Genomic DNA, 27,776 nt, shown 5'->3' with positions numbered 1-27,776 from the left:
GCAGGGACCTTGGCTACACCAAAACGAAGTAAGGTTTGGTTTATATGTTATTTCTTCAATAAATAATTTTGATTAGAATGTGATTGACCCTTTGGTCTTAGTTCTTCTATTTGAGTATTACAACCCCTTTTTTCAGAAGGGCTACAGTACCTGTCTATAGGAAATGAGAAAAAAGAGCAAACTAAAGTATATTTCTGTAACTTTTCTTGTTGCCTGCAGTGAAACTTCATGCATCCCTTGGTGAAATGCAGGGTCACTGTAAGTAGTGTCTACTGTCAGTCATTTTCAGAAAAGAGTCAACAGTCCCTAGGACACTAGTGCTTTTCAGCCCCTCTGACTCCTACTGGACAAAGAACAGAAGGAGAGAAGGTAAAAAAAGCTCTCTCAGGTATTACTTGGAAACAAACACTTTTATTTCTACACTTTCAGAGATGGGGCTTCAGTGCTTTGGACATCCATTGACATCTTTCCTAGAGATAAATCAATCTTGCCTTGGCTGCTTCTAGCAGAAATTGAAGATGAGTTGGTTTTCCTATCTCCCTACACTTACGTACCCTTTGCCTAATACAGAAAACCACCAGAATTCTCTACAGTTTTATGTCAGCCTCACAGCTCATTTTCAGCTTAGAGGAGGACTAGGTGACAAAAACAAAACCCCGTGCTACTAACTACTTTTAACAGAAAGTATCTTTCAGTGTATTTTGACACAGCACAAAGAGATGGTACATATTTAGCTGCGGTAATATTGGGGGGTTCCCACCATTTGCTCTGCCCTTTTGCCATCATTAACTTAGTTTCCCACCTTTACCTTCTCAGATCAATGGAGTCATTTTGGATTTATCTTAAAAGGCCTTGCAGTTGTGAGCAAACAGGATGGGCTCTATCATCTTTGATCACCCAAAATGAGGCAGCTAAGTAGAAGTAGCTAGGACTAGAACTAACCAGAGAGGAAGACTATGCTGAACTGATACCACAGCATCACGATTTCTCTTGTGAAGACATTCATCACTCCTTTCCCCTTACTTAACAGAAGGCATGTCATCTGGAATGCCACTGAATTGTGTCTGGCAGAAAATAAAGAGAAGAAAAAGCTAACATTTTTTGTTTATGCAAGTGCTTCTGCCAGAATTTGGACCACCGCCAGCCTATCAAGTGCAAGTTTGCAGAGGGTTACGATGCTCTGTCTAGGCATTTGATGAAAACTGCAGAACCTCAGAACACAGGCTTTTAGGTGTGAATGGTATGTGCTGAATCATAATGCAGAGTTTGCACTGACATTTGGAGTGGAAAACCAGAATTTTTTCAGAATTTGTTTTCCCCTTCCCTTCCCTCCTAAACAGGGATCTTCTGATGTTCATTAATATTCTGTTCTTTGAAAAATTACATATGTAAGAAAGATGAGTGTTATAGATTCACTTTTCTGTAACAGTTGCTCTCAGTTTGGGGGAAAAATGCAGTCTAGAAGAAAGTTATTCTTTTTTTAATTTTGTGTTCAAATACATAGGAAACATTATCATTTGAACTACACCTACAATGTATGAGGAATTTCTAAAATCCTCACAGATATGTTTTTCCCTTGTCTTAATATGTTATAAATAGGAAATAATTCTCTCTTCTACTTTTAGCATAAAGGCTTTCAGAAATGATGTCAGATGGAAAGAACTGCAAACCAGCCACGGACAAAACATACTGCAGCTAGCAACTGCCTTGGGAGACTGATAATAACAGACTTTCCACTTTGGAGTCCCTCAGGTTTGAGCCTGCCCTAGGTATGGGATACACATCAGTGAAACAGAATGGTTGCAACACATTTCAAAATGGAAGAAAAAAAAAAAAAGGAAATAAAAGTTACCTACACAGAAGTAACAGCTACAAAGCCTGCGTAGTTGGACAGAATCAATGTCAAAATTTAAATGTTTAATACGTAGAATTCAAAGTTAACATTTTGGCATTCAAGCAAGTATAAATCTTTACAAACCAAAGTATCTTCCACAGTAAAGGATTATATGAGTATGCTTGAGGTAAGCCTAGGTTTAAGTAGTGAATTGGTAAGGCCAGGCAATGGGAAGGCAAAGTGCTCGGGTAAGAATTCAAAGAGACATGAAAGCCCAGGAACCCAGGCTGATTTAGACTCAGAAGCAAAAATGTTATAATATAAAACATAACTAAACATACATACACATAGTTGCCCCTTTTTGAAGGGGCAACACATCAAAGATGGTCCCAGAACAGATACAGGACTCTTAACATGCAATTTAGTATATCATACTGGTAGTGCACACATGTTGGAAGAAGCCCCTACATGTAGTACAGTAAATAGAGAAGACAATCTTGGGCTGACGATTCACATGTTTCAGAGAAAAGAAAAAACGGCACGTGTGTGTACATATGTACTGCAGATATTCCAGACCCAAGTATTAAGAGGAGAGACAAAGGGAATATAAACGACTACTGCTCACACACAAAGTCCAACCTCCAATTGGAATTAGAGGCTTCTCTAATTCACATGTACTTCTAAATAAATTCATGGAAAAGGTTTTGTGAAGAAAGGAGCGCCTGTACAGCACCACAGAGTAGACCCTCATTTGCCTCGGAACCTCGAAGTTAACCATTTTGTTCTTTTCTGCTTGCATTAGGAGCCCAGAAAAAGCATACCATTATTGGGAATTAAGCCTCCTAGTGATTAAAATTGAATAGCTAGAGATCAAGACAGCTTTAATGTCTATATACAGTTATGTACAGTAATTATGAAGGAAAACAGCAGTAATTTTCTCCCAGTATGATAGATATGCTGTACTTTTTTTAGTGTGGGATGCTAAGTCTGTTTTTCAGCAGTACTGTAGCTCACAGCCATCAGTGCCTACTTAAGTCATCAAATGAAGTTTGACACCACTGACCTAGATCTCAATGTCAGGAAAGGATTTACAAATTAGAACTAGGGTCTAGCAGAGTTGATTAACAAGCTGGAGAGATCAATGTTGATCAGAGCAAGATTTCAGCTGTCAGATGTGTACACCTAACTACACTCAGGTAGGGTTCAGCAATTCAAGACATATGTCAGTAAGTGTATTAGTAGACAGTACACGTGCTGAATGAGGCACTATACACATATTATGATGACTGTAAACAGGGAAGACAAGTACCATTTGAGGGTTGAAGATTCTGTGTTTCAGACTGAAAAAGAACATTAGTGCAAGCTACAGGAGATTATGTATTTCAAAACCAGAAAACCAAAAGCAAATAGTTTAAGACTATATAAGATCTGTGAGAAATAGGATGAGGCTAAGCAATCTCAAGATGTGCAGATAACTCACGTGCAATTAAAGACCATTCTAAAGTGGAAGTTAATACTTCTGAAAAAGAATTAAAAATCATTCTAGAGGTGATGAAAAACATATCTTTCTGTACAGTAGGACTGTTTCCATCAACATCTAGATGTGATGAAAAAAATATTTAGACACCTAACAATTTTGTAAGTACCACTAACCTAAAAGGCCAGAGATGTTCTTTCATTCAAACATCACATGCTTCTGGATAATAGATAGACCCAACCAGGAATTTCTCAATCAAAAGAGACAATTTTTAAAAGTGCATGCTCATTGAAGTATCCCTAGCATAAATAAAATTTCTACCTCGTGTTTGGGAAATATACTTAAACATCTCAACAGTTCAGAAATTCAGAAGTAGTGTTTTTTCACCAGATAATTCATCTTATCTATTAAAACAGTCCAAATCAAAACAGACTGGCCTGACCCAAATTTGGGATTTATGTGTGATTCTCTTTCAGATCTTGTTCTGACTCAGGACAGGAAAAATCCCAAATATCCAAAGTTAACATGGGAAAAATCAGAGCAATTCCCTACTGTTGAAAGGAGGACATTTCCACTGACTGAAATATATTTATTTTGATTTTTCAAGTGTCAGGATTTTCCTTGTTGGCATTTTGGGCTTCAAGGAGAATTTAGAGCACGAAGCCTTGGACAGGACTGTCTTTCCAGAAGAGTTAGAAGCAAACTCAACTAAGTAAAGAGACTGGCATCTCACTTGTAGAGACTTAATGACAACATTAGAAGTTTCTGGGAGTCTAAGCAGTTGCATCTTCACAGAATTTTACACCTTCCCTCTTCCCTCCCAGCTTTCCTGGTTTTATACATTTCTAATCTCCTGGTATTTTTATAGCTCTTCTGGTACAGCTCAAGTGCAGGAGACCATTACACAACATGACAAGGGAGAATGAAAAGGCCCTGAGGCTTCTGGCTAATCTCCCTGGCTAGGCAGAACTGCTCCAAGCAATACATTTAAGACATCACCCCCATCCCCAATCAGTAGCTAGGGAGAAATAAAATATTTTTCTGTCATGTTTTTCATGCAGATGAGTGCTGGAGTCCAGCCAGAGTTTTACATACAGTGAGTAGAAGAACCATAAGAACAGCCAATTCTATTCTGAGCTCCTGCCACCATCTATTGACCTTCCCTCCCTTACTAATCAATATAATCATGACATTTCCCTCAAATTTCTTACCTACTGGCAAGCAATGGCCTAAATCTACAATCAGTTTTGCCTTGATGGTGGAGGAGGAAATAAAAGTACAATTGTAGTCAGAAAACAAAACCAGCCTAGGGGAAGAAAGGCATATTCTCATTCTACAGAGCTCATCCTCATACATGTTTAAGTGTCAGTGAGCTTCTGACAAAACTGGAGTCCCATTTTTCGTTGCAGAGCCACAACCTCCCTCAAAGAGCAAAAAGGATTCTGTCCAGCATCTAGCATTAGCAAGATCATGAGATATTACAAGAAGTAAACGAAGAATCGCTTGCACTGGTGATTTACACAACAATGAAACTGGTTTTTATGACCAGGTGATGTTAGCAGAGTGGCAGGAAGGAAAAAAAAAAAAAAAGCATCATGTGATGCTAGGAAATTAATCCAAGAGCTGAAGAGAACAACCTGTTGGGGTTCTCCAGTTATTCATCTCTGCAGAGTTACTCTTTCCTCATTAAAAAGAAAATTAAACTTTAAACCAGTCAGGTTGCCTTCACCAGCTTGTTCCCATAATAGCCATCTAAAAGGAGACAAGATGAGAAGGTGTATGCAGGCAGTAGAACCTCTTTTTTATCCTTATGGCCCACAAAATGCCAGAATTACAATACCTGAAATTAATTCCTTAAAAAGCAAATATTTTCATAAATGGTCTTGAAGGAAGACCCTGGTCAGTGTATCCACCAAAATACACCATAAAAACATATTCTGTATCTGCTGCCTCAACATCAGTTGCTTAGAGCCTCAGCTGCTTAAAAGAAAACTTGCCTTTTACATCGCTGGCAGAGTTATTGCAAATCTATCTATTAGAGAACAAAGTTGGAAAGAGCAGAAGTACATACACATTAAAGGAGAAAATCCGACTTCCTCATTAAAACCAATATTAGGCAGAAATTACCACTTTAAAAAGCTCTATCACCATAGGGAAGTCTCAGCATGCTTTTTGTCTAGTAGAAATAAATTCATACTTTAAGCATTCTAATGGCTAATATTTTTAACTCATCAGCAGACCAGCTACTTTCTTTGCTGGTGTTCATCCACCACTATGTGCGCAGATGATCCCAACAGGCTGTTGTTCTACAGCTGGGATACAAGAAGGTAAGCATCGCTTTTTGTATATAGATAGATTTAGTAGCACTTATCTGTGGATTTTCAAGAGTGCTTGATTCCTAATTAGAATAAGCATTTTCCCTTTTTGTACAGATGGGGAAAGACAGACACGAAGAACTGAAGGCCTAGGTATGGAGTCAAAAGCAGAATTGAGAACCTGTATATTCATTTGTCCTTTAATTCTTAGTCAGATGCTGAGCCCATGCTGCATTGGTTTTGCTGAAATGAAATACTTCGTGGCAAAATACAGAATTATATTTGTTTTGCTTTTGTTCAGTTTTTCAATTTGTATGCGTAAGGGTAAAACCAGAAAAGTCTGCTTGAGTGGGATGCAGGAAGATTTTTCTCTTTAAAAACATTTTTAATAATTCAAGAGCAAAGAGTTCACCATCAAAAAGCTGTTCTTACTGAAAGCGATGATAGCATATGTTAACAAGCTAGTGAAACTTCATTGGGCATGTGACAATTATCTGTGCCTTTCCTCTATACATCAAATAAATTGCTCCTTGAACCACATTTTCTTCAACTCTCCCATTCAGCCTGTCCCATCCCCTGACCTACACAAACCCACACAAAGAAATTCAAAACCCACTGTAGCTGAAAAGAAAGTGGCTTTCAAGCACAACTGGGAAGACGTGACACTGATACCTATTTTTGTGACCTTGGACTGACCAGATATTTGAATCCTCTCTGGCTGAAGAGGAAAGACACAGAGACTAAAAAGTTCTTTTTATGCCTAGTTTTAGACCCTCAGTGAAACCTCTGCTGTGCTTTTGCAGACTGAACCCTTCTCAGCAATACAGTCCAAGTGGCAGGATCTGTAGCTGAAGGCCATTTTGGTAAGCATTGGTTCAAGGGTACAGTATCAGAGGCTCATTTCTTAAAACTAACCTGCCTTGACAGTTGTCCCAAAACTCAACAGCTGTCCCTCATATCAACAGCATGAGTTGCAACCCTCTAGCTCAACAGCAGAGTTGCTTTCTGTGCAGCCTGCCATGAGGGTTTGTCAAGCTTCCGGAGTGGCACACAGGAGATGTGCTGTCCTGCTTCACCTGGCCTGCTCCGTGCTTCCAAAAAAATCACTTTAACAGACAGTGCATTCAAGGAGGGTGTATGAGCCGCTGGTTACCACCAGGGAGTTGATGTCAGGACTGTGGTATTTTAGCCTTCAACTTTGTCTTCCCCTCCCTGATTTAGATTTAAGCCTAGAACAAGACAGAATTTTGCCCCCTGAGACAATTAGAAAGCCCAGTCAGGAGCTGGGGGGTACTTCAACCTGCATCCCTATGTAGCATTTTAACCACTTCACAGAAAAGCAGAAGGTTTGCTTCCAAAATGTGTGATGGACGTTAGCCAGCTGTGACTCAAGCCTCAAAGTTTAATAACTATACTGTCTCTTTAGGAACACGAGAAGGCAAAATTATCCTCAGTCCCACCCATATATTAGGGAACTTTCATTTGCTGTTCCCCTCTGGAGCAGCACAACATTTATTCACAAAAGTCAGAGAGACACCAAACTCCAGACTACCCCCATTGCCCTTCGCCATTCCTTACATTATGGCCAATGACAAAAGTGACATAACGTAATATATTCACATTTGTCTTTAAAACTATATTCTTCATCTCGGGAAACAAAGAAAATTCACAGCCAGACTTGGACATATTTGCCTTTAAGCTTTGAGAGAGTAGCACCAAAGGTTATGTTACCTCTACCTTATTTTTCCTGTGAAATATAACCATATACTGATTAAACTGAACACTTTTGTACCTCACCAAAAGGAAAGAAGCTTTATGCAGAATTGCCATATAAAACCACACCTGCTGCCAGCTATAACCACTCCTGCAAATCTAGTAAGTGAAGTTTATTTATTCTTTGTAAAACAAGCACAAATACACACCAGGAACCAGATATTTTTACCCCTGTCATCCACCTGGATCCATATGGTACATATTTAAATGAGAACTGTGACCTCCACATGGCCCAGTCATACTATTGGCATCGCTGGTGGCATCGGTCATTTCTTCCACAATGAAAAAAGGACTGTTCAGCTACTTAAGCTTAATAACTCTACAGGCCGGCAGTAGTCCAAAACTGTAGGAGAAATTGCCAGATGCTTTGTTTACAAAGTCACTTAATCCTTTTATACAGTATCTTAAAAGCAAAGGTTTGATTCATGTTCAAGTCCAGTCCATCACACTTTCTTGGGTTTTAAGACAATACTCAGATTTGCTCATACTTTCTTTCAGCAATTGCTTTCTAAGAACATGCAAATTTGAAGAAAATATTCCTCCAGCTTTAGCAGTATAGTTACCCTGTTCTGATACAAACTGCAAGACAAAAATTCAGGATCCTTATTATTTTAGTTGCAAAGAAAAAGACTGGAAGCCAGCATCCCTTCCCTGAATAAACCCTGTTTCTGAGACACTGGAGGATCGGAACAGGGGGCTGGTTGTTGGGCTTTTTCTTACAGTTCCCAGCTCCTTTTGGCCAGCGCTGGGTTGCCTGTGCCCATTGAGCCACATTCTTGGCTAGCAGCTCCTTCCTGGGTCTGTTTCTATGGCATTTCTTCATCCCCCTCCCACCTGCATCTCTGCTGAAAACAACATTAAGTAAAACCCTTTGGGATTGTGACAGACTTGGGCTGTTTGATGGAGCTGCCATTTTTTCTAGTCTGTGGAAAGAAAACACTACAAACTCACCAGTTTTAAGCAAAGGTTAAGCTTCACTGATGATAATAGCACTAATGCCTACACTTAGTCACACGCAAATTAATCTAAAGAAAAACCCCTTCCACCACATCCTGCCTTTGATTTCAATAATGTTGCTTCTAGATTGTATCTGGGTATTACTCTGTTGATACCAGATGAATCCTTGCTACTCAGATTTTCACCATAATTAAGACCCCTAATGGAAAATTCAATGAATAAACCACCCTGATCACAAGACACTTAGATGCTCTAGTAAGAAACACAATATAAAATTAACCTGTGATGTGGCCAGAAAAGAAAATGCTTCAGAACATTACCGAGTGAAAGAATACACACCTTCCAAATTTAATACAGTGTAAACCCACTTTCTGGCTCGCTTCAACTATTTGAATTTAAGTACCCTCCTAGTAGTATTTGATGCATCAAAGAAATTTGTAGTCCTCTCAATGAAGAATATGAAACAAGTTGGCTTATTTGGTCTGTGTAACTCTAAAATGCAATATTTATTATCTGAAATGCTAACAGAAAATGTTTGGCTAGACTGGTTAGAAGGTTTCTCCTCAGCTGTCAACGTTCAGCATTGTCACAGGCAATAAGAAAGGTTCATCCTTTCCATCATTGTTCACTGTGCACAGAGGAGCTGTGTTTCACACCATGCTTTTTAAGCACACAACCACCAATACGCCTTCCAGGCTCAGTGTTATGCAATCCGATTACAGGTCAAGTGAAACAGCAAACAGTAACCCCAGAATATGCCCCAGCATCTGCCACTGCAGACCATTCAGAATGCAAATTCCTCTGCTGTCCTCACAAGAGCATTATTCCACTATATGGGTTTGTTTAATCTCTTTCTATCCTCCAACTAGTTTTGAGGTTGAAGAATGGGCTCTGGAATGACTCCCCTAGGGACAGTGGGTGACCCTCACAAGCTGACAAACATCTGCTGAAATTAAATTTAGTGAAAATATGCCCATGCAATCCTGGCTGCCGAGAAAAAAAAAAAAAAAACCACACACCACACTGCATATAAGCAATTCAAACCAAACTGAAATATTGGCCAAGGAGCCATTGCATCACCTTGGTTTACAGCAAGGACTTTGCTATACAACAACATAGCTGCAATAAAATTCTGATTCCTTATGTGGGAGAGATAAAACAAAGCAATATTATTCCCAGATATTTTTTTTTTAATATGAAATGCCGTGCTGTTTCTCTTTTCATTTCATTTAAAATGGATGTCATTATATGCAGTCAAGTCCTGACCACTATAACTGGACCCAAAGGAATTGAGGATCATTGAGTGGAGTAGCAAGACAGAAGGTCATCAAACCAGCACCACATTACTCTCCCTTGACATCTGAAGGAGTCACGACAGCAGTTTGGATGCTAGATAGCATGAATATTCATCTGTATGATTTAAAAATTACATTGTGACTTTGGAATGACACTTCTCACGTGCCCTTGTTGTACCTTGGTGACACTGGAGTGAAGATGCAATGTCAGAACACTGACTTTGACATGAGGGTCACCTGCTTTTCTTTTTTATTATTTTAAAATCAAACACTGCAGTTCAAAGAAACCTTAAGCAACAGGCCTGGAAAGTGAAGGAGCATATTGGCAAATTTGTGGAAAAAAAATAAAAAAATAAAAAAAATCATCAGAATGCTGTTAGCTCAAGACATTTTCCCAAAGAAGCTGTGGCCTTTCTATGCAGCTCCAATAACGAAACCACTGGTTTCTACAAGGAAAACACTTGCCCCAGGACGTTTCCCTCCTCTGGAGAAATCCCATTTGAAATCAGAGGTAGATAGGACAACAATAGTGTCTGTCTTGAGCTTTTAAGAGAAGTTTTAGAGACAAAGCACAGTTTTGTCTTACACAGGCCAGTTGAGCCAGCAGGGATCCATCTCAGCCACTCCAGCAGACATACCACTCTATCAGAACATATCCTTTTGACCTGGGTCTTTTTCCTTGAATAAATAGTACTTAAATAAAAATTAAGACTCAGATTGCAGAGTGGGTCTATCAAGTCCGGGCATCTCTTATGTTGAGTTCAGAACATTCTCTGAAAAATCAGGGCATTGAGGGAGATCTGCTTGTCCTTCTGCTCCAAAGGAAATAAATAAATAAATAAAACCCACTCACAGCATCATCACTGATTCCAGCCTCTGACAGAGAACTGTTAAAGAGTTATACTAATGTAGTGAGCTAAAAGATCTGATATGAAGTTCTAGTTACCTGGTGATTATGAAGGGAAAGTGAGGACCACCTGAAGTCCTGCAAGCTTTCTCCAGGCCTAGCACTAATTAACAGAAGCACAAGATGAAAAGATGCTCAGAGGCAAAAGATATTGAATATTTGGTGATGTCTCATGAGGAGATTTAAAATTTTGCTTGAGTGTACTTTCTACCCATGTATTCCTTTTTCTGGTTTGTTTTTGATATCACTCCTCCCTGCCCTTTCCCTGCAAATTCCTTCCCCTTGCTCTCCATGTCGACTTTTGCCACCTCTCACGGTTGCTCGCTTTCCCCCAGTTCACCTCTGCATCCCCGGGGGGGGTGGCACAAGCCCAATTTAAGCCACTTGCCCAAACGACCATCTTCCCCGGCTTCTCCCCTCGCCGTCCCCCGTCCCAGACCAGCACCCCGCCGGATCCCGTTCTCCACCTCGGGGCAACGGAAGCGGAAAAAAAAACTTCAGGCGCTGCTCCCTCGACAGTTCACCACGGAGACCTCTAGAGCGGAGAACGTCCCGCCCGCCCCGAAAAGCTCCGGTTCCTCCCAAGCGGCCCTCGCCGGGACCGGCCGCTGCGCCCTGCGTGCCGCCACCCCGCACCGGGTGAGCAAAAGCTGTGGCCCGTACGGGGATCGAACCCGCGACCTTGGCGTTATTAGCACCACGCTCTAACCAACTGAGCTAACCGGCCCCCTCGACACAGGGTTTCCGGGAAGCAACTCATCACGGGTGGCACAGGCGGGCCGTGGCCGCCCTCCACCGCCCCGCCGACATCCGCGCCGGCTCCCCGCGGGGCGAGTGCCATTTGCTCGGGGTTTGGGGGTGCGCTCCCCGCAGCGCCGGCTACGCTTCCTCACAGAGGCCCACAGGGCCCTGCGCGACAGCCGACCTGTCTGCTGCCTGGGACAGGGGCACAAGAACAAAACTTTTCCAAGCAGCCTCCAGACCTGCCCTCACAGCAGGTGCTGCTCTGAGCAGGGGGTTTGGGCAAGACACCTTCCAGGGTCCCCTCCTGTCTGGGTTATCCCGTGGCCTAAGCAAGACAGCACAGCCTGCAACAGGAGCAAGACTAAGAGTAGACCCGTAGTCATCACTCTGATGAACCAGGGACCACGCAGGGTTGACCAGCATCTGATATTCACCCAGCAGCAGAGTTGAATGAAACTGAGTCTGGAAGCACTTACCTTCCCTGGAAGGATACAGGAACACAGGGAAGAGTTATTCACAATCCCTTTTTATCCCTATTTTACCTTACCCATTCAAAAGTTTGTTTTGAAATGTTAATTTTCCTGGCTTAGACTGTCATAAAAATCAAGCTTTTCGAATGCTCATTCTTCTTGGCAGAGCTCATTATAGAAGAGGAGACGAAGGAATATCTAATATTTTAGATAATTTTAAGGCCAGGCTGGATGGGGCTTTGAGCAACCTGCTCTAGTGGAGGTGTCCCTGCCCATGGCAGGGGGGTTGGAACTCGGTGGTCTTTAAGGTCCCTTCCAACTCTTACGATTCTACAATAATATCACAGCTTGAGATGAGCAAGACTGACACAGGATCACCAGGATGACAGCACCGTGTTCTTTCTAGTCCATACTCATCCTTGTGGTCAGTGTCCCCTCCCCACTTACTTCCTTTTGTGTCACTCACACCATCAGTTCCCTTTGATTGCTGTTAACCCATCTGCTATCAGCACCTTACCCAAAGATCCACCAAATTCCCCAAACCTCATTTTGCCCAGCTTTGTCACAAAATCCTTCATCCCTAGGAGCCAACTGATCAAATCATTTACATCCCATTCCTCAGCTGTTCAGCTGTCTCAACCCTCACATCTCTGCCTCCCAGTCCTGCCATACTCCTCAGTACCATTAGTCCATGCTCTCTCCATCTGTAGAGAGGAGCATTTGCTCTTTCATCTCTGCACCCTTCTCCCAGTAACTGCAACTGTCATTGGCTTTTGCTACAGCATATACAGAGTCATTACCATATCTGAGCACCATCCCTCGATACTTCAGTTGTTGCTGCTCCTTGTCTAATAGAACCTCTTGTTTACACCATCTTTTATCCACCTTGGACATCTTTCTCTTTACCCTAGAGAAAGACAGCAGTTGGTTTTATAAAAAAAAAATAATTTATAAGGTGCCCCAGGTTGCACTACATATCCACCAGTAGTCAAATAGTAGATGACCAACTTTGCTGTCCAAGTGCTAACCTCCACCAGACTCAGACAAAGTATGTATGCTCCATCCCTGGAAGTGTTCAAGGCCAGGCTGGATGGGGCTTTGAGCAACCTGGTCTAGTGGGAGGTGTCCTTGCCAATGGCAGGGGAGTTGGAACTAGGTGATCTGTAATGTCCCTTCCAACCCAAACTGTTCTAGGTTGTGCCATCTCTTTCACACTTGAGGGTCTTGTTTCATCAGCCCAGGAAACTTTCCTGCAGGCTCTCTGGGGCTCTCAAACAAGCAGGAGGAGCAGCATGGGGGGGGAGATAGGAAAGAGGGAGACTCTAAACTGTCATTTCCCCTTTTCCATTTGATGTCCATGAAGTAGCAACCAGCCAACTGCCAAGAAGCACATATGTTCTGGGATCTTGATAAACAGCTATATTTTCTGGGAAACGTCATCCTGTGTTAGGCTAAACTCTCTCAAATATTCAACAGCAAGGCCACATCTGAAACCTTAAGACAAAGCTGAAAAGTGAAAGGGCAGAAAAGTACTCCCAAACAAGCCACAGCATGGGCCTGTGTATGGCATCTGGGTAGTCTCCAAACTGATAGACAGAGCATAAGTGGCAGGTACAGGAACAGAAGACCTTCATTTTTGTGTCTGGCACACAGACTCTCACTCTGTTTTTTTAGTAAGAAACAGTTAGCTAATTATCTTTTGGGTCTGTGGCTCCCCAGAGAGCAAGGGAGCAAGGATGAGGATTAATCATCTTTCCAGCCTTTCTGTCCAGAATATTACCAGAAGTAGCTCAAAGCAATAATATATTGCCTCTTAATTCACAGCTGTCCACCGTTGTTTTTTAATCAAATCTGGTCCAATTACGTAATGCTAAGATGGAAAAACTATGTCCTCTGGCTATTTCTTTCCACTGCCTCCTAGTTAGGCTAAGCAGACTTGTCTTTTTCCTCAAAGTTTAACCAGTCACATGCCAAATGCCAACTTCTTTTGTTCTGAAACCCTCTTCCACACAGAAATAGCATCCTACCTTTTTAAGAGAGACTCATTTGGGCTCTGCTGTACAAGCAACAGATTTTTTTGTTATTAGGCAGTGACAGATAGCATAACAGTCCAGGAGATCAATGCTGTCTCCAGGAAAACAAAATTCTTTAATTGAACAGTAAACTCTGGTTTCTCTCCAGTGTTGTGGGATCCATACTCTCAAGCAAAGAAACAAACAAACCTAGAATGAGAAACAGTTACCAGGTTATGTAGTGGGTATCTGTAATTTTATGGAATTTACAGGTTGTAAACGCAAAGTGTTTGCAGGCATTTTCCAGCACCATTGATGTTAGCCAATTGTGTTCACAAGTGTTTTATTAAATAGAATCTCAGCTTTAAGCGTTTTGCTAATTCAGGGCCTCAGCTAGACATCTCAACAGCTTCAGACTTTTACGAAACATATAGAAGAACTGATACAATATTCCCCTCCTAGCCTTACCATTAAATAGAGTATTTTCAAAGACTCCAAAGCATTTATATTTAAATAACCAGGGCCACAAACAGGGAGACTGAAGAAAGAACAAGGTCCAGGTGCTTGAGTTCCATCTCAGATCTTCTTTTCAGCCACGTGTTCCCTCCCTGCCACAAGTCACCCAGCATCCACCTGCACTGCACAGCCTGCTGCTCTCAGCCATCCCCCAGCACAGCCTGCACTGGTCACAATTTGAGCTGCAGCCCCAACAGCTACACCTCAGTATGTTTTTTACAGAGGAAAGCTATGTTTCCCTCAGACCCAGTGTTGTTCAGGGTTACAAAGATGGTCTTACCTCTGCGCCCAAGAAAATTTCTTTTCCTTTTTACTGGCAATAAGTTGCCAAATTATAACTATGTCAACTTCCCACACACGCTGTGCCCCAGCCCATGTTACATATCGCATGCTGCCACAGGCTCTACCATCACGAACCCTGCCTGTGTATGAAAGCAAGACCATCTTCCAGAAGAAACAAGTTATTTAAACCCTGGAGGTGTTCGAGGCCAGGCTGGATGGGGCTTTGAGCAATCTGCTCTAGTGGGAGGTGTCCCTGCCCATGGCAGGGGGGTTGGAACTAGATGGTCTTTAAGGTCCCTTCCAACTCCAACCATTTTATGATTCTATGATTTAGGCAAAGTAGAACAGAGCATGCCCATGGGCTTCCCTCTGCCCCTTCCTGAATGCCTGCACTGCAGGACACATTAGAATCTTATTTTACATAGGCCAGTAAGGCATCTGATAGTGATCTTTGGTCACCGCTCACTACCCAGCCCAAAAAGGATATGAACTGGCAATTTAACAACAAAGTATAGCTTTAGGCATTCCACAGCCATGTCCTGTTTATTCCTAATCTTTCAGCAATTCAGAATTGCCAACTAGGGGAAAAAAAAATAAAATCATTAGCTGCCCAAATAAAAGGGTACAGGGAACTAATGTTATCAGCCTGAGCACTACCCAGGGATTTATTAATAAGCTTGCCATTGAAATCTCACTCATAAAAATGCTAATACAGTTTATTTGCATATGTCTGTGCATCAAAACAGAATAAAGACCCATAATGTTATATTTAATAAAATTATTATTACCTCGATCATAAAATAAATGTTTGGTGGTCATAAAATGTGTGTTGAAATATAGCATGTATATGCATTCTATATTTATACCATTTTTAATAATACCTTGTGTGAGTTTTGAATAAATTAGTCAAAAGGACGATTCTTGTCCAGCCATTATCAGTGTTTTGAACTAGAAGCCTGTAGAATCAAGAGTCACATCTAGAAACAGGACATTATGTTCAGTATAACCACCATAGTAAGTTCCTGGCACAGCGGTAGCAACAGTACTATGCTTTGAACAGAATTACCAAAACTTACTTCACAGCTTCTCTGTGTTGGCAAGCAACAGGTGAGGACAAGTCCAGAGTCCCAGGAAGAAGACAAAAACACCCTTCCACTTCCACCATCTAAAAAGAACCACCAACTATGAAAGCTGGTCTTGATGTCCTCATGTTATCAACATGCTTATTTAAGGCCAGATTTACCACAAATCTGACATAAGAGTAAACTGTCCAGAGGACACTGGAAATCTCACACATTTCTCAGAAGACTTGGACATTCTCTATGGCATATGGGCAGAAAATGTCCACATTCAGTATATCCCCTTAGCAGGCTATGCCCCTAAGATAGCAGTGTTCACATACAGCTAACCGCCCTGGCAGGCAGCACTTTGGATTCAAACCTTGATATAGTACTGTTTTAGTGCCCAGGCTGGTGGTAGACAACATTATGTAAAGATAATTTTCTTGTTCGCTTGTCTCAAGCTCCTGGATCTAGTTTGTTTCCCTGGAAAATGTTGTCAGATGCTCTGTAACTCTCAGCCTCAAGCTAACACCAGGCATCACTTTACCATTTAACATGCCACATTAAGCCTACACTTAGCATTACAGGGATCACCAGTTTAAGTTATTATGAATACCATCTCATTATTAGTGCTGAAATTGTTGGAAGCTTTTCCATTTTTAAATAGTGCGTATTTGTTTTGTTCCTGCTACGGATGGGCAGAATGGATTAGACTACATCAGCCTCACATCCAATTCAAGGGATACTCTTGCAGATAGAAATAGTAGTAGTAGAATCATCCAGAAGTGTCATGGAATATCCTGACCAAGGAGTAGGGTGCTTTTCCCTCCCTAAGAACGCAAATTCAGACTAATTTTTGGTGAAGTTACTGAAATTTCTTCCTTACCACTACTTTAGTTCTTCCCCCCTCCTCCCAGATGCAGAGCTTACATAGAAGACCAGTACACTAAAAAGAAATTACATTGCATTAGAACAAAACCCACCTTCTACTTGGTCAAGTTTTATAAATGGAACATTTTTTCCTAATATGCCAGGCACTCTGTACCTCTCATTTGCATTGTACTATGAAGTGGGTTTATTTGAATTTGGAATATTTCCCCATGGAAATGCCAACGTGTGATCAGACAAATGTCCATTAGCCTTCATTTAAAAGTCATAGTGGTGATTTTTGTTAGACCTGTAAAACCTGCTGTTTCTGGCTCTCCTATTTCTTCAGTCCATGCAGGCACCCTTCTCTTCTGCTCTGTTCTGTAACACGCCCAATGGTCATTAAAGATCCATTTGAAAAAAATTAAAAAGGACTATAATTTTTATGCGATTAAATTGGACCAATTATTTCTTGAAGCCACAAGCGTATAATTTCCTATAAGCACTGAAGAAAAATCAATACCCCAAGTTCATAAATTATTTATCACTCCATCAGGCTGCCATTTGTTAATGCAACAGAAGGACACCATTCTAGACCCGGACAAGAATTTCAGCTTTCATTCATATAGATAAGAGGGATGCACACCAAAACACAATAAACCCACTAGCAGCAACCAAAAAAAGCAGAAGTATTCTCAGCTTCCTGTGTCCAGGCTCCTTGAAGACAGCTATTTCCAAATAAACACTAGCATAAAAAAATGCATCTATATTACTGAAGTGTTGCACATGGTTCTTGCTATAGGCGTATTTGAATATTTTGGTGGGTTTCTTAGTAGTTTTGGAATCAGTTCCACATAAGACCTACAATTTCAGTCAGTGTTTATGAAGCTCAGTTCCTAAATGCTAGAAGCAGTGTACATGTGACAGTGTTTAAAAAGATCTACCATAGTATTTCTATACTTTTTTTCTGTTCATTTTCTTAATGTCTTACTCTAACCATGAAGGATGTAGCAGTATATACTGTTCATCCTCAGGTTCTTGTTGTGGTTTTTTTTAAACTTGTCATCCTCTTTCTAGTTTCTCATCTTCCTTTGCAAAGTCTATGTCATCGTCACTGCTCAGCACTCACATGGCTCTTTTCGTCTTTACATATAACTGCAATTAATTTATGCAACTACCATATATATTAACATCTCCTATTTCCATTTATGCCCAGGAAGCAGCTGAAATACTCAGAAAAATCAGGGTTTCAAGCAAGGCAAAATGCTGCCACTCCATAGTTCATATCCTGATGCAGGTCTATCAAACCGTTACATCTCTTCAAAAAAGCATTTGGGGTCAGTTAAAGAAGAATCACACCGACACTTGTTATCCCCAAGAGCAGAGGGGTCTCATTACCAGAATAGCAGTACCTGGGTGTGAAAACACAACTGGATCAAATTCTAGCAGGGTTAGCTCCCTTTTCTGTCCTCTTGGCATAGATAAATTGAGCAACACAGTTTATTCTATATATGCCTTTGTGATGTGACCTTGCAATAGAAGTGTCTGTCAGTAATCTGAGTGGATATGAAAGTTGCCATGTCACTTCCCAAATAAAAGGCGGCTTGATCCAGTGTTATTAAGTCAAATGCTCATTTGTCCTGTGAAAGACTTCTCTGACCAAACTCAAAAGCAATTTCTGATCACAGTGCTGCACCTAGCTGTCTCTGGCTGGTTTCAGACTTAGAAACCAGCATGTCCGGAGAGGATGCAATGCTTTAAGTTGCAGTTTATTTGAAATACTGCTCCTTGAAGTATGGAAAGAATTTTTTGCATTAACCTTAACACATACACACCATTTCATCATCCCAAGCCTGGGAACACAAGTTGTAGAATAATGTGACATACTGAATTTCACATGTCTACCTGTTACCCATAAAAGCTTTCTGGATCCAACCATTCAAAAGCTATATGTGATCTCAGAGAGCTTTCACTTTTCTTAAAATCCCAATCAACTAAAAAGGTGTCCTTAGAAATATGGGCAGTTCCTGCTCCTTCACACATCATAACTTTCTTCAGTCAACTGATAGAGGAAGCTTAGTACATATATTTAAGATTTTTAATCTAAGACCAAATACTAAAGATTCTTTATGTAAGGATTTTTTGCTTGCCTGACAAGCATATCTATAACCACACCGTCTACCAGTAGGTAGAAAAAAAGACACTTTAGCTCTGATCTTGGTAAAGGAAGGTCAGAGTCTCTGTTAGACAGCATCAAACCCAAACACAGTTTCTTAATAGGACACAGGAAGGGAAGGAAATAGGATTCCCAAGTTTTGTTGGTTAGAGAACTTGTTACAAACCAAATTGTACAGATCTGAGAAACTGAAAACTTAAAGTTGAACCAGTTCTCTAGATGTTCTTTTCCATAATGGCACAATATCAAGGTGCAGCGTCTTGCCAAATAGGTTAATTTTGGGGAGGACACTTCAGTTTCTGGACATAGAAAAGTTTCATCTACTTTTACAAACTCTTCAATACACAGAAGGAAAGGGTTTATCTAGCACAAGCTCACAGCAGCCCATTTTTTCTGAGGCTAGCTCTTCATGTTGCTTGACACTGGGAACAGGGTGAGATTTCCCAGCCATGACCAACTAATTTAGAGGCACAAGTTCCATCCATGTCCTCTGTGCTGCTGAGCCACTTCAGCTCCCATTCTGGAGCAATACAGCATGGCAAGACAGGAGCCTGGACCAGCTGTTACAGACACAGTGGTTGGTACAGCATTGGAGCAGTCTGTTTTCATGGCATGACTAATACATATCAGTGTTGTCCAACCAGGAATATCTTTTCAGTTTTGTACACCAAGAAGTACAAGGCAACTTAGCACAGTCAGAGTGCAGACTCAAAGCTTAGCAAGGATTTATGTACAAAGCCAGACCCTGTTGGTCAGGATCAATTCAAACAGAGGAAAGGAAAAGAGCAAAAAGCCTTTTAGGCAACACTTGAAGGAGGACGACCTTCTGGGACCCTGCTGATTACTTACATGATTTCTTGCCAAGAAACAAGTGCTGCACCGCTCTCCAGCCTCAGCAGCCAGCATTATGGATCCCTGCACATTGGTACATTTACTTCCAGCCCCGGGCTCAGCTTCAGTTGCTGTATATGGTGACAAACTAATTTTAAAACATGGTATTGAGACACATGCAAAGCCAAAAAAAAAAAAAATCAGTCCATCTCAAGGTTCGGAGTTGGTTTAAATTTCATTTTTATGGTACAGAACTGCAAGTAGTCTGCTTTTGTTAATAATCCTCAATTTTACCACTGGGCCCACTGGCTTAGGGCTGGATATAAGCTAAAATCTCTTAACTAGACCCTGATCCAGCAAAGATCAGCATAAAGCAGTGAATGATACAAGACTTAATTATATCAATCAAGTTCCAAACAAAGAAGGCCTCTCCAAGTGGCTTAGTCCAGGGTTGGATGTTCTTCTGTTGTTATTTCTGACCTCCTTATTCTCGCCCCAGGGAGAATTCTTGCACAGGTAGATTTAGATTCAGTATATTTTGACTTTTTTTTTTTTAGAGGTTTATGACTAACCGGTAAACAAAAGTTCTTCCTTGACCTTTACCCAGAGTAGTTTTCCAAAAAGGATTAATATCCTTGCCAGTGACCAAATTCTTCTATATTCTTGTTCCTGAAGCTTTCATCCCCCTGGCAAGAGTCTCAGTCACCCCAAGGGCCAGAGGCTGCCACCTGCTACCCTGTTTCATCAGTACGCTGCTTAACCTCTCATTTCATGCATCAAGAGCCACCATGTTTACATAAATTGTCCGGGTGAATTGCTGCACGCTGTAGGTGCGTATTCACTAAATACAGAATCAAGGCAGATGGTAAAGTTTTAAAATACTTAACAGTCCAAGACAGTTAGTGTGAAAGAAATCTGAAAAACTGCCACTGGCAAAAATTTAATCTTGGTGCATACATCTTATTTTAGCCCCAGTATTATCATAAAATTGGAGTACACTAGTCACAAGGATAAGGCTTAGCATGATCTTTGCCCCAGGACAGGAGAGTGTGGAAAAGGAGACTTTTGCATGCAAGTCTCATTCCCAGATACCAGTTCCCAAGGGACCTTTACAAAAGGTACTTTGTTGCTGCCGGTTCTGTGCATCCTACCATCTCCTCAACTGCCATAAAGCAAAACACTGATCCTGCTCTGCTACACCTTGAGTGTTACAGATAATTTCTCAAATTCCATAGCTCTGTGTGTCCTGCTCACTCCCACTGATGATAGTAAAGAACCTAGTGGAAGGAGCATAAAGGGAGAAAATCTAGTGAAATGAAATTAAAGAGATACTAAATGAATTTAAAGCAGAAGATGGGTGTGACCTGGACTTTGCTGGTTTCTTCTTCCAGCAGAAATTAGTGACATGCAGTGTCAGGTAGTAATAAGAGATAAATAACCCCCTTTTCCTCCAAATAACATAGTAACTAGTCTCTTGCTTTATTCTGCAGCCCTGTTATTTGGAGGTATTTATCTCTTAAAAGATTTTAAAATTATTTGAAGGGGAAGGGTAATAGAAGGGATTTTAAGACTTCCCGGTACCTAGCAGCATCCTGCAGGGACAGCACTAAAATTTATTTTCAAAGTTATTGCCTTATTGCCTACATTTTAGCAAACTTCTATCCATAAAGCTAACTTTTATTACAAAAATAAACCAAGACTGCTTATTAACAGCAGTTCATTCACTGCAACTTAGTGATTTGCTATTCACATTTACATTTGTGCCAGACATCCCAAGCAGTGTCTGAAAACCCCAAATCTTACAAGTTTTAATAGAACCCTAAACAGCTTTTTCTAGTCACCTTCTTTTGTCTGTTCAGAGTATTTCTGTTACCCAGCTAGAAATGGGAAGACAAAGAGGGAGAACATTTAAACCATACCACACGGCTTGGATGACCCAAACAAACCACACCATGAAGAGCTAGTGTGTGTTAACCCATCCTTCATACGGTAAGGACTTCTAGCTAAATTCATCCAAATAAAAGGCACCAAAAAAGTGACCATCAGCATAGCTCAGCCAATAAGCAACAAATGCTTGAAGACCCTATGTAAAACAACCAAAACCTGGTGTTTATCTTAGTGCTCACAGAGAACAGAAACATACACATGTAACTCAGGCTCACTGAAAAAAACACTACAGAAATATTAGTAAATCCAAATTAGAGCACCTTTAGAGCAGGCCTCCTATAGGGTCTGACAGACTTACATTTACATTAGCAAGTACTGCAGCTCAGCAGAGACAGATCTGCAGGCGGGGCAGCAGGTTTGGGGGGCAGCACCCTATCCATAACCATTCCAGGACCTTTAAGCTAAGTCTACCACAGTCCTGCAGAGTAAGCGGTCATTAGCTTTTGAAGTGCTCTAGGTGCACTGCTGACATCTTTGCTCAGTTTCATCTTGCAGGAGTCTGGTTCACCTTTTCCAGATAAGTTCTCCAACAGGGGCAATTGGGAGACACCAGTAAAAGAGCCATCATCATCCAATCTAACACTCTGAAGTAGATAGTCATACATGTTTTGGTATCTGCAGTGCTTGTTTAGTTAAAGCTTGCCCCCACATCACCCACTTTATCTCAGAGTTTGCATCCACAGGGGGGGAATTTGGGGCTGAAATAAACACCTCCAATGACACAGGATTAAATAAAACCTGGAGTCAAACTTACAGAAAATGGAAGATAATACAATAAGAGTGTAAGGCTACATTCCAGTGAATCCACCACCAGTCTCCTGTATTATATTGGTTAAGTAATTTACCTTCCTAATGTCTCATCCCCATCTCCAAGAACATGAGAATGAATACTGGGAGCTACTCAGATATTAAGAGCAGTCATACAGCTATAGAGGGAGAGCAATTGAGAAAAAGTGCCAAAAGATTTTTTAAGTAGAGTTCAACTACATAATTTCTATCTAAACTCACAGTGGAAACACCTTGTTCCCAGAGGTACATGGCCACACACTTGAAGTTGAGCTTGTCTCTGCTGGAATCCATCTCATTGTTTTTCTGGTTGTCTTTTCTTTTACAGACTCGGATTTTGGTTAAAAGACCATCAGAAAACAAGAACAACCCACACATACTTAAGTTGATAAGACCTTATAAGTTTACAAGAACAAAAAACTCAAAAAAGTATAACTAAATGAGTTGTGCCTGAAGGTTCTTAGAAACACATTATTTTTAACAAGTAGGAGTGGCAGCTTTTGGAGGCTAGTATTATCACAGCAAGATTTGAGTTAAAAAAACGGAGCAAAGTAGAGACAAGACATGTTCTGACATTCACAGTGATGTACAGGAAGAAAAGAGTACAAAAAAAATAAGGAAACAAAAAAAATTTAAACAGTTGAAATTGAGATCTACTAATAGGAGATGCAATAAAACCACAAGCTCCATGAAGTGAGAAGTGCAAATAATTCCTCTCAGGGAATCAAGCGATTCGTTGATTATAGGCATTTTAATCTAGTTTAGTTACAATTCAATCAAATAAATGATTTAAAGTGAGAAAGCAAGCATCTTGAAGGAAATAATCTATATGAACATAACAGATGTGGATAATTTTGTAAAGAATAAATCAAGATAGAGGTGCCAGTGGGCTTGATTTAATTGCGGATTGGAGAAGAGTGACCATTTCCTGGCAGGGAACTTTGATGTACTTTGTGAAACAACTTGTGTTTCTAAAATAGCCATGTGTATCATGAAAAGGGCTACAGCAGTAACTTGACAGGCAAATTCCTGCCTTTATTCAGTCCACATAGGCACATGCTGATAAGCGATTTAAGCAGAAAAATGTTTTTGCATCATCATATGTAGAAGGAATATAGTTGTTGGCTCTGAAAAAAAAAAGCTGTTTAAAAACAAGGAAAACATGCTACTTTGCAATCAACTATCAAAACATTAGGATTTTCACTGCCGGTTTAGCCTTTTGAATAGGAATAGGCTAAAGTACACTGAACTGACCATAAGCTGACAAAGGTGCTACAATAGTGAAGTTTCTGAAAGCCCATAACTTGCATTAATGTAAGAACGAGCATCTAGTTTTAATATTTCACTGTAAAGAGAAAAATCCAGCTAAACTCTTGCTTTCCCCACTGAAAAAAGATGAAGTTGATTGGATGCAGCTCATACCACATTAGTTGCACACTTGACCATCAGCTTACAGCGCTTAAAAGTGACCACACCAAAAGCAAGAGGTGCTTACCTGTTCCTGGATAGATTTGTTCTGGTTGGTTGTTGTTGGCCATTTTTCCCTGTGTGTTAACTATTAACCAGAGCTTCTTGTTTAGGTGATACATGAAGTGAGATTTGTGAAATAAGGCACCTCCATAGGGCATTCCCCTCAAATGCACCAGGATCAAAACCTTGAGAAGACTCTCTGGTTACCAAACAAACCAGATTTTGCCTGAAGTAACCGATGATCATATCCCTCTCTATACCCTGCTAGCCACATCTGCAGTAAAAAAGACTGACAATCTCCAACTTTCTTACTCCATTCTGATTCTGCTGTTTTTACCTACTTTTTCCTAAGGCCTCAGGATTATAAATCTTATTGAAGCTTCTTTTTCAGTAAAAGTTTTTCAACTAATGATAGGTCCCCATGTGGCAGTAAAGTTATTAATATTTAAGATTTGGGAGATCTGGCTAAGAAGTTTACCATAACAAAAAGCTAAAAGCTGTTATTGTTTCCAAACCTTCACTGCTGAGTTAATACCAGATGTGTCAACCCTGTAGGCTCCACCAAGAGCCCCCTCTCCATATTGTCACCTTACTGCTTGATTCCTTATTAGAACTATGGCAGCTAGCAAGCTATTTAAGGAGCCCACCTCTACCAGGGATGAACACCTGGCTTTTTTAACATTGAAATGATTGTTTTTCCTCACCTCTTTCTCATTTCTGAAAGAATATATAGATTGAGTCTCTGCAGTCACTTGGCAGAGAACAGGGAAGCAGAGGAAGGGACGCTGTCTGAATGTTCTCACTATAATCATAGTTAATAAAGTTTGTCAGACCTATCCAAAACTGTACTTGCAACATTAGACACATGGAGTACTAAAGTTCTGATATCCATAAAGCATCCCTATCCTGAAATTCCAGTAGATCCCAGCCATAATATTCTATGCCTAGTTTCCCAAATCATCTCTTAAAAAACCCCTGTTATCATAAACACACAAACACTTTAAGAACAGTCACAAGCAATCCATTCATCTGGTGGATTGAAAAAGAATGCAAGCTGAACTGAAAAAAAATTTAAGCTAAAACTAAATCTGTCTCCAAAAACTTTCCTCATATTAACTGCATCAATTGCCATGACTTGTCCTCATTCTGGGTGATGATAATTGGAAGGAGAAGTTTTAAAGAGAAAACAGCAAGATTTCAGAAAAATATAAAAGCATATGCCTCCCTGAAAGAAAATGTATTAACAAGTGAGTATCATAAGCACATATGTGAAGGGAAGGTATCTATCGGGAGAGGCGTGTCTGCTTTTAAATCAACAGGCTGATAAATATATCTAATTCATGGATTCTCCAACCAGAGTCAGGACTAACCTGCAGAGGTGCGAGGCACGCATGCCTAGGATGGACTAAGAGTGACTGCAATGTGTCAGTGTAAAAGCAACAGTAGTAGAACCGCTGATAGCTCCTGTCGGCAGAATCATGCCAAATACAGGGAAAGGGAACACAGGGTAAGAGAAGGAACCTGAGCACCTTTCCTGCCAGATAGAGATACCCCAGAAAAATGCATTCATCCTAAATGACTGAAGGCCCAAACATTCTGATATTAGTATTCCAGGCCCATCTGGTTTTCTAAGCCAAAGCTTAAGCAGCTGAACAGCCTTTTTAACAGAATATATACCATGAAGCCACTGCTGAAGGAAATAACACCACAACATGCTCAAAGACCTCGGTGCACAAAAACAAATCAGGCGATTAAATGAACTGCTAAATCAGTATTATTATTACCAGCAGTAGAAATAAAATATGTATCTGACAAGTCCAAACCAAAAAGCTGGGTAGACAATGAGGAATAAATTAAAAATAGGATTGCATGCATCCACAAAAGCATCTCCCCTTAACTTTTATAGAAGACTGGAAAAGTGGTTGGCTAAGTCAACTTGCACTTGATTACCAGAGACTGCTTGAGTCACTGCAGGTTTGCAAAGATTATTGCCAACACCACAGCTACTACTCCTTCACTTTTGTCACTTATCCCACCTTTTTCACAGCATCTCCAGAGCTGCACACTAGTTATTATGAATTCATTCCTCAAAAAAAGAAAAAACAAAGAAAAAAGCAGAGCCGACTACTGCCAGAACAGTATTGGAGAAACACCTCTAATCAGCTGTTTTAACAAGACCCGAGTTTCTTCAAGATTTATTATTCTAGAGGACTTTAGATTATCTGATTATGTGAAAAAGTTCAACCAATGCAATAAAAAAAGGAAACAAGCATACTTTAATGGAGAATGAAGAAACAAAGGAGGTCACAGATATACACCTGATTTTTAAATTAAATTTAGCAGCCTTGAAAGTTTCTCAATGCACTGCCCTGCAGAAGGAAGTCCTTCATCTATAAAAGATGCAGAGCATATATATTAGAAGCACAGGCTGAGCTGTATGAATAAATTGTAAATAATGTAACTCATTGAATTCCTCCCCACCTCCTGCCAGAATGGAGCAGGAAGAGCTCATGATTTTCAGATAAACTTTGTTATTCAGAAATTATCTATGGAATCATCTCCATGAATTACTGTTTACTTATACCTTCTGCCTGAATAGATAGTTGCTCTTATTTGGCATTGGATATTCCAGCTGTTTTGATTGGCACGTAGCTCACACAGCACATCTCTCTGCCTCCCCTGAGCATGGGCACATATTGGGAACTCACACAATTACACATTTTAATCTCAAACCCGATTCAATGACTTGTTTTCTGTGAACATGGTAGAATGTTTCCTTGCAAGCAGTTAGCATTCATACCACTAGTACAAGCTGTGCAGCTGTATTGACAGAGCTCTAGATGCAGAGACCTGAGCTCTAGGCCTTAGGCAGGTGATAACCTCTCAATGCTCAAGTACCACCAGCATCAGAGCATCTACCTTTAGGAGTCACTAACAGCTGGTAAGAAAAAGTGGGTAATAGAAGACCCAGGTATTATTAAACTCATGCAATAGCTACAAAACTGGAAGCATTCGTGAGAGTTCTGTGCCATATTTACCCCAGATCTTCAATACAGGTACACCATTCACCTCAAACCCTCCTGTCCTTGCAGGATTAAAGTGGACTTTGATCAAAGACTAGATTAGCTGTGCGGAGGGTTGGACAGCCCAGAGGATGTTACACATGACTGTTTCCAACATAACAATGTAGCAGATGTTAGTATACTCTTCAAAATCTATGTCTTGCTTTCATGTTTTGAGGTGCTTTTTATTCTCCACCATTTTTAATTGGATACGTACTTTGCTCATTTACACAGAAAGCACTTGTCAAACATATGGTCTGAACTTCTTAAAGCTTTATTTCCAGATGTGATGTCTTCAATCTGCTGTCAGTAGCCTCCAAAGGAAGTCTTTGAAATTTTCACTCTCATTCAGCATTGTAGTTTAGAAAAGCCCTTGATTTCTGTGTTAGGAACTTGACAGGGGAGGTAGGCATTTGGTTTCTTTTTTTCTTTAGGAAAGAATCCCCCTTATGACAGACTTTGTTAGACTCTTTGGAAAGTAAGGAGAGCTGCTGAGCTGAACCATAGTTGTTCAGGAAAACCTGTGTTCAAATCAGTCACTCTTGCAATGTGACTCCCAGAAAGCTATTCTTAAAGTAAAAAAAAAAAAAGAAAATAGTTCTATCATAAAAACATAATTTTGTTAAAACCCTAAACATTTCAAAGGAAAGTATTTATTTTATATTGGAAAAATGGAACCTTAACAACATTAAAATATTTTGGTTTACTAAAAGAATTATTGCAACTTTCACTGTTTTCTTCCAAAATCTGAAGTGTGCACAAAAAAAGTAACGGAATACAAAAGTAAAAAATCATTACTTGATTTCAACCCCAACAGAAATTGCACTTATGATCTGTGATAAGTTTGGAAGGATATAGAGAGGGATAGTTATTTGCAACGTTCCAAAACTCAGCTTGGCTTTCCAACAAAAACAAACCCAAAAAGCTAAAACTTCATGGTCAAGTTTGGGTCCAACAATTAATCTAGATGAAAATTCTGCTAAAAGTGTCAGTA

At 40.4% G+C, this 27,776-nt stretch overlaps 1 non-coding gene across 1 annotated transcript; it reads right to left on the bottom strand.

The window, feature by feature from the left end:
- Positions 1-11,211: 11,211 nt before the first annotated feature.
- TRNAI-AAU (transfer RNA isoleucine (anticodon AAU)) lies at positions 11,212-11,285 on the bottom strand. Its single transcript has one exon. It is a non-coding gene; the product is annotated as a tRNA-Ile (tRNA).
- Between the last annotated feature and the right edge of the window lie 16,491 nt (positions 11,286-27,776).

The sequence above is a fragment of the Numenius arquata genome, chromosome 1, assembly GCF_964106895.1.
Source record: "Numenius arquata chromosome 1, bNumArq3.hap1.1, whole genome shotgun sequence".
Lineage (NCBI taxonomy): Eukaryota > Metazoa > Chordata > Aves > Charadriiformes > Scolopacidae > Numenius > Numenius arquata.
This window is presented reverse-complemented; position numbering and strand designations above follow the sequence as displayed.